Source organism: Rhinichthys klamathensis, unplaced genomic scaffold (assembly GCF_029890125.1).
Source record: "Rhinichthys klamathensis goyatoka isolate OS25496 unplaced genomic scaffold, OSU_Roscu_1.1 h1tg000248l_1, whole genome shotgun sequence".
Classification (NCBI taxonomy): Eukaryota; Metazoa; Chordata; class Actinopteri; order Cypriniformes; family Leuciscidae; genus Rhinichthys; species Rhinichthys klamathensis.
Window position 1 is genome coordinate 439,646 of NW_026606770.1, and position 8,897 is coordinate 448,542.

Sequence of the window (8,897 nt, forward strand, 5' to 3'; positions counted from 1 at the left end):
TAAAGTAGAACTATTGCAAGTATACTTTAGGGACACTTTAAATATCTTGCATTTTAAAGACTGATATTATACAGAGATCATATCATTACTAATAGTGACATTAAAACACATTTTAGGCTTAGGCCTAATATTAATAAATGCGCATTGTGCTCCAAAAAAAAGTTGAATTATAATATTTATATCAGTAGCCTAAGTCTCAAGCGATATGTCAGTAAATATGGTAATGGATTTGTAATGTAGGCTACTTAGTATGAAATAAATGTATTTTAATTACATTTTGGTATAGGTTTAGAGACACGTCAAATATAGCCTACAATATCTCTGTCTCTATATTTTGCTACACTAAAGAATATCACACTAACCCTTAAAGTTTCTACAGTGTAGAGCTTTTTGCTTCTTTTTCATTTATGTTTTGTTAAATCACACTTATCTTAATGACATTTTTCTCCCCAATAAAAATCATCTTGAAACATGCTAAGAATGACATTTTCTAGACATTTCACACAATTCTTTGTTTTTGTTAATCTAACATTCCTGGATATATGTATTGTGATGTTTTATGTGGTGTATATGTAATATTGTATGTTATTTTATTTGTTTGTCTGCCCAGGGACAGCAGATGTAAATTATCTGTTAGCTAACTCTGCTCTTAATTGTGCACGGTCTCTGTAAAAATAAACAATAAAGTAATTAAGTAAGCACCAAACAGTACAGAGCACAAATAAAAAGTATATTTTTTTAAGAAAAACTCAAAATAAACATAAACAGAGAGTTAAGAGCTGATTTTGTTTTTGTACAAATGAGGGGTTGTTCAAGGTGTTTAATCAATCATCGGTTTCCAGCATTGGACAGTGTTTAAACTCCCCACAGCCAATGAGATGTGAAGATCTTCATTTATGCACTATGTCATAATTAGCTTTGAACCAATCACACGTCTCCTTGATGGCTGAAAAAAGAAAAGCACTGTTATTTTGACTACTGGAAAAACATTTAGTGAATGCTGAAGCTCTTGAGTGAAGTGAAGATTGATCACCTGCTTTGAACGAGAATCTAACAAACATGTTCTCGATGTTGATGATTTAACAAGATTAGACCATTCCTCCTCTAATATAGCAAAGAATGAATGGAATTGTTCCTCAGGAAGGGTCTGTCTTTAGAATTCACATAAAATTGTTCATTTACATACATTTACAGTGCTTTCCCCTTTAATTGTTGATGTCATGAGCCAACATTTGTCTCCTCTTCCCTTTTGAATGGGAGACATTTATTTTGACTTCTAAAAATCGTATTTAATTATACTTTGTTGTAATTATTGCTTTTATGTCTATATTGGCACCCCAATTTATGTGTATAATCATGTTATTTTACTTACCTGTGTGATTATATTTTGCCATTTTACCCTTTTTGAGTTGTCTTCGGCTAAATATGTGGAAATGAGAGCACATGGTGACAAGTGCACATCATATTCATGTTATAGAAAACAAGGGTGATTCACTCTCTAAGAGAATGCTTGTTTGGGTGTATCAAGTGTTTTCTCTTATGTATAATGATTTGTACTACCAGCATCATATTCATGTGGTTTGAGGCTTTTTTTCAACGTCCATACCTACCCCTATCCTAAACCCTTAAAACAATGCAAATATATTGTTGGCAGCACAATCTGATGTTTTGTCAGCACACAGCTACAAAATGATGCTTTTCTGCTCTATCCTGAATAACGTGACGCTTCCATAACAGATGTAAAGTGCTGTTTCTCTGGCGTGTTCAAAGGCTCATAAAATGTAATACTGTGGCTTGGGTTGATACACAACGAAATCCAAATTTTAAACATATTTTTCTCAACCAATTTTATGAGCCTTATACTTCCTATTTGAGCCAATGCATATGAATGAGCAAAGTTATTTCAGGGCAAGACCACCCTGATTGTAAAACAAATTGTGATTGGTTGGTGCGAGAGCATTCTCTGATTGGTCAGTGAAAATGGCTGTTATCTGATTGGCTTAAGAAGACAGTGGGTTGGAGACCAATTATTTCTGGATTTGTCTGCATGTCTTGATGCTAGAAATGTTTCAGAATTCACAACTGAAAAACTCATTATAATACTGAGAATGAATAAAAAACGCTGATCTTCTAGACATTTTTGCATGATTTGCAGAATCATGCAAAAAAAAAAGGTTTACAGTAACGGATGCGACTGTGGAAACACTTTATGTTGATGGTCTCTTCTTTGCAACTAAATGTCATGTAACTGTCGTTAGAGTATTAGTAGACTATCTGATTAATATCTGATACCTCTTTATTGTGATGATCCCCAAAAGATATTCTACTGACTATGAGTAACTTGGCAAGTACAAGTCAACTTACTTTAACCCAAACCCTACCAGTCTACTAATACTCTACTAACCCGAACCCTACCAGTCTACTAATACTCTACTACCCCGAACCCTACCAGTCTACTAATACTCTACTACTCCGAACCCTACCAGTCTACTAATACTCTACTACCCCGAACCCTACCAGTCTACTAATACTCTACTACCCCGAACCCTACCAGTCTACTAATACTCTACTAACCCCGAACCCTACCAGTCTACTAACACTCTACTAACCCGAACCCTACCAGTCTACTAATACTCTACTAACCCAAACCTACCAGTCTACTAACACTCTACTAACCCGAACCCTACCAGTCTACTAATACTCTACTAACCCAAACCTACCAGTCTACTAACACTCTACTAACCCGAACCCTACCAGTCTACTAATACTCTACTACCCCGAACCCTACCAGTCTACTAATACTCTACCCCGAACCCTACCAGTCTACTAATACTCTACCCCAAACCCTACCAGTCTTTTAATACTCTACTAACCCGAACCCTACCAGTCTACTAATACTCTACTAACCCGAACCCTACCAGTCTACTAATACTCTACTACCCCGAACCCTACCAGTCTTCTAATACTCTACTAACCCCGAACCCTACCAGTCTACTAATACTCTACTAACCCCGAACCCTACCAGTCTACTAATACTCTACTAACCCCGAACCCTACCAGTCTACTAATACTCTACTAACCTGAACCCTACCAGTCTACTAATACTCTACTAACCCGAACCCTACCAGTCTACTAATACTCTACTAACCCGAACCCTACCAGTCTACTAATACTCTACTAACCCGAACCCTACCAGTCTACTAATACTCTACTACCCCGAACCCTACCAGTCTACTAATACTCTACTACCCCGAACCTTACCAGTCTACTAATACTCTACTAACCCCGAACCCTACCAGTCTACAAATACTCTACTACCCCGAACCCTACCAGTCTACTAATACTCTACTAACCCGAACCCTACCAGTCTACTAATACTCTACTACCCCGAACCCTACCAGTCTACTAATACTCTACTACCCCGAACCCTACCAGTCTACTAATACTCTACTACCCCGAACCCTACCAGTCTACTAATACTCTACTACCCCGAACCCTACCAGTCTACTAATACTCTACTAACCCGAACCCTACCAGTCTACTAATACTCTACTACCCCGAACCCTACCAGTCTACTAATACTCTACTAACCCGAACCCTACCAGTCTACTAACACTCTACTAACCCGAACCCTACCAGTCTACTAACACTCTACTACCCCGAACCCTACCAGTCTACTAATACTCTACTAACCCGAACCCTACCAGTCTACTAACACTCTACTAACCCGAACCCTACCAGTCTACTAATACTCTACTAACCCGAACCCTACCAGTCTACTAACACTCTACTACCCCGAACCCTACCAGTCTACTAATACTCTACTAACCCCGAACCCTACCAGTCTACTAATACTCTACTAACCCAAACCCTACCAGTCTACTAATACTCTACTACCCCGAACCCTACCAGTCTACTAACACTCTACTAACCCGAACCCTACCAGTCTACTAATACTCTACTAACCCGAACCCTACCAGTCTACCAATACTCTACTAACCCGAACCCTACCAGTATACTAATACTCTACTAACCCGAACCCTACCAGTCTACTAATACTCTACTAACCCAAACCCTACCAGTCTACTAATACTCTACTAACCCAAACCCTACCAGTCTACCAATACTCTACTAACCCAAACCCTACCAGTCTACCAATACTCTACTAACCCGAACCCTACCAGTCTACCAATACTCTACTAACCCGAACCCTACCAGTCTACCAATTAGGGCTGCAACTAACGATTATTTTGACAATCGATTAATCGGACGATTATTTCTTCGATTAATCGGGTAAAACATTCAATTAGATTTTTTGTTTATTATGACTAAATAAAACCCGGTTACACTTTATTTTAAGGTGTCCTTGTTACAGTGTAATTATATATTTAAGTACAGACAGAGTAATATTAAGTAACTACATATACTTACTATAGGAATAGGGTAGGATTAGGTTGAGGGTTAGTTGCATGTAATTATGCATAATTTACTGTTATTACTACAGTAAGTACATGTAACATATGTAACAAGGGCACATCGTAAAATAAAGTGTTACCTAAAACCCTAAATTAGGATATTTATGTGTAAAAGTGTACTTTAAAAAGTGCAAAAGCCACACATTGAGTTTTACAAATATCAATATTTGCATTGTTTTTAATGATAATTGCTGATGGCAATGGCAAGTTCAGATGTGAAGATATAAACTAAAAACATCTCAAATTTATAATTCATTTAATTTTTATTTAAAATGAATTGAATTATAAGGATAATAAATATAGAAAGACTGAAAACAAGCGTGTGAACATAGAGCCGCAGTAGATCGCGTTTGAAAAACAATTAAAACTTAATAGTAGACAAATGCTATATAAAGAGAGCGGAATGGAGGTACGCAGCAAGCTAACAGGCTTGATTAAAAAGACAGGAAAAATGATGCATTAGTGCACAAACATTCGCTGAAAACCACTGAGTACAGTGACTAAAAAACAATAATTTACTGCTGCTGTTATTAACTGCCTTTAAATTTAGTGCTTCGCTTTGTAAAGACCGTTTTAATTTAATATTTCTGCGGTAGCACTATTTTAATCCATCACTTATGTTGCGAGCGAACTGATTGCGCAACCTGATGCTCGAGACGCAAAATGCAGACATCCCAAGTCTCCCGGAAGTTCTGAAAGTCACCCCCATATTGATAGCGGCTCGCAAATTAGTTCAAACTCCCGGGATTTGAGCACGCAAGCAAGAGCGCGCATGCGAGACAGAAGAGACTGTGCTCCAAACCGTGTAGCGCGAGCGCGCGGCAGAGCAACGGAGGGAGAGAGACCTTGCGTGTGTGCCTCATGAAGCGCGTGTAAGACAGAGAGCATCCTGATTGGCCTGTTTCAACCAATCACCAGTAAACGCTCCCCGTGACGTAAGCAGACCAACTAATCGATAATGACATTCGTTGACAACGATTTTCATAATCGATTATTATCGATTTTATCGATTAGTTGTTGCAGCCCTACTACCAATACTCTACTAACCCAAACCCTACCAGTCTACCAATACTCTACTAACCCAAACCCTACCAGTCTACTAATACTCTACTAACCCAAACCCTACCAGTCTACCAATACTCTACTAACCCGAACCCTACCAGTCTACTAATACTCTACTAACCCAAACCCTACCAGTCTACCAATACTCTACTAACCCAAACCCTACCAGTCTACCAATACTCTACTAACACGAACCCTACCAGTCTACCAATACTCTACTAACCCCGAACCCTACCAGTCTACTAATACTCTACTAACCCGAACCCTACCAGTCTACTAATACTCTACTAACCCCGAAACCTACCAGTCTACTAATACTCTACTAACCCCGAACCCTACCAGTCTACTAATACTCTACTACCCCGAACCCTACCAGTCTACTAATACTCTACCCCGAACCCTACCAGTCTACTAATACTCTACTAACCCCGAACCCTACCAGTCTACTAATACTCTACTACCCCGAACCCTACCAGTCTACTAATACTCTACCCCGAACCCTACCAGTCTACTAATACTCTACTAACCCGAACCCTACCAGTCTACTAATACTCTACTACCCCGAACCCTACCAGTCTACTAATACTCTACCCCGAACCCTACCAGTCTACTAATACTCTACTAACCCCGAAACCTACCAGTCTACTAATACTCTACTAACCTGAACCCTACCAGTCTACTAATACTCTACCCCGAACCCTACCAGTCTACTAATACTCTACTACCCCGAACCCTACCAGTCTACTAATACTCTACTACCCCGAACCCTACCAGTCTACTAATACTCTACTAACCCCGAACCCTACCAGTCTACTAATACTCTACTACCCCGAACCCTACCAGTCTACTAATACTCTACTACCCCGAACCCTACCAGTCTACTAATACTCTACTACCCCGAACCCTACCAGTCTACTAATACTCTACTACCCCGAACCCTACCAGTCTACTAATACTCTACTAACCCCGAACCCTACCAGTCTACTAATACTCTACTAACCCCGAACCCTACCAGTCTACTAATACTCTACTAACCCCGAACCCTACCAGTCTACTAATACTCTACTAACCCCGATCCCTACCAGTCTACTAATACTCTACTAACCCCGAACCCTACCAGTCTACTAATACTCTACTAACCCCGAACCCTACCAGTCTAATAATACTCTACTAACCCGAACCCTACCAGTCTACTAATACTCTACTAACCCGAACCCTACCAGTCTGCTAATACTCTACTACCCCGAAAAATAAAGTAAAACCTCAATGGTTAATGCGTTATTTGTAGGCACCCATGATAATTTATTTTGCCTTTCCTAGAATGGACAGTTTGCAACTTTGGTTATAAACAACATACAATAGCACTGGTATTACAAAACATTCAGTGGCACATTATTAGTGTCGTGTCAGTGTTTCTCGGCCATGTCAGTGGCACATGCCAATGAAGACTGTGCGTCAGATGCCATGTCACTTAATGATAATACCACCCTCCAGGATTGGGAACCATTAAAACAATCCAAAAATCCTTTATATAGAAAAGCACATTACACATCATTTAGTATTATTACAGTACATTAGAAAATAAACCCAGAACATACCCTGATAGACCAGTAAAAACAGAGGAAATGTACAGCAGCAAACACAAATAAAACCAGGGATGTGATCATCCAAAGACAAAAGATTAAAAAGATTAATCCAAAGATTAAAGAGCTCCATGTTTGTCATTATTGAATGTAGGGACGCACGATTAAAGCCCAAAATCATATTGTGACTATTTTATCATATCATTATTATTATTAAATGAACAACTCTCTGTACTTCAGTTGTCATTTTCCAAGTTTGGCCGATCATTTACCAAGATGTGAAAGGATTCCCGACTTTTTAACACGCAATTGTGAGTTCATATCTCTCAATTGTGACTTAATAACATGTAATACTGACTTTATAACACTCAATTGTGAGTTTATATCACTCAATTCTGACTTTATAACAGTTTATATCACACAATTGTGAGAAAAATAGTCAGTATTGTGAGATAAAAAGTCACAATTACCTTTTTTCTTGTTTATTCTGTGGCAGAAAAAGCTTCCATAGGGAAGGGAAGCAGTCCATGCATTTAATAAATGCATTTGAAAACAGTATTTTGCAGTTTTAGTAATTGCAGAACTGTAAAATGCACGTCTTTAAGAAAAACTTTAAATAAACATGAAAAGAGAGCAACAAAAGCAGTGTTCAATGATTTTGTATTCATAAAAATGATTAAGGGTTGTTCAAGATGTTTGATCAGTGGTTTCCAGCATTGAACTCCCTACAGCTAGTCTTAGTTTCAGACAGACTGTTGGCTGAATGTCTGAGAGTGCTTTCACACCTGGCTCATTCAGTTCGGTTGGTTCGCACTAGAGTTCGTTGTCCCCCTCAGTGCGGTTTGTTTGGGCCGGTGTTAATGCAGCGATCGCACTCGGGTGCACACCAAAAGCGGACCAAACAAGCATACCGAGACCTTCTCGAAGAGGTGGTCTCGGTACGCTTTCAAACGAACTCTGGAGCGGTTCATTAGTGGTGAGAACGTGATCCGACCTCGAACAGACCCGACTGCCAAAGAGCCGCGCGTTTTTGGACTAAACCAGCTGCCGTAGTCAAACAAAAACATTACTTAAATTGTCAATAGCTCTCCCTTTAAGCCATGACTGACTCACCGCGTTCTGCACTCTCACTGAAACTCTCCTCATAAACACTGCAGTTGTCCGCACTGCACAGGGAATCTCTTATTTATATCGCGTCTAGACGTTGTTGTTTATGAGGGGATTTGCGAAAGGATAAAGCTCGTGCTGATTCTGAACATACATTGTGAGCGAATCTTCCTCCTCTTCTTTACTTCCAGGAGTTCTGTTGGAATTTTCCCGCACATTAATTCTGACCAAACGAAGTGCAGTTATGGAAATATGTTCAAGACACATCTGGCCAATGAGTGATGTGGATGTTGTCACGTGACTATATTTTGGTTCGTTTCATCAACTCATCAACTGATTCGGACCAGAGCAATCAGTGTGGCGTGAAAAGGAACCAAAATGCCTGATAAATGCTACAAAGTATAATTTTTCGCCCTTGGTCTGGATCAAATGAACCGAACTACAGATGTGAAAGCACCCTAATGCATATGTCACACAAAACTGGAAACACTTCAGGAGTTTCGAAGTCATCATCTGATTGCTTTGGATTCTACCAGACACCAGATGTGTGACATCGAACCAATACAGAAAGCCGAAGTGTTTACAACTGTAACAATAAACGCTTATGATCAACTAAATATTGTGTTTTAAAAAAGTATGAGAAGTTTACAGCATACTCTTTAAAATATAC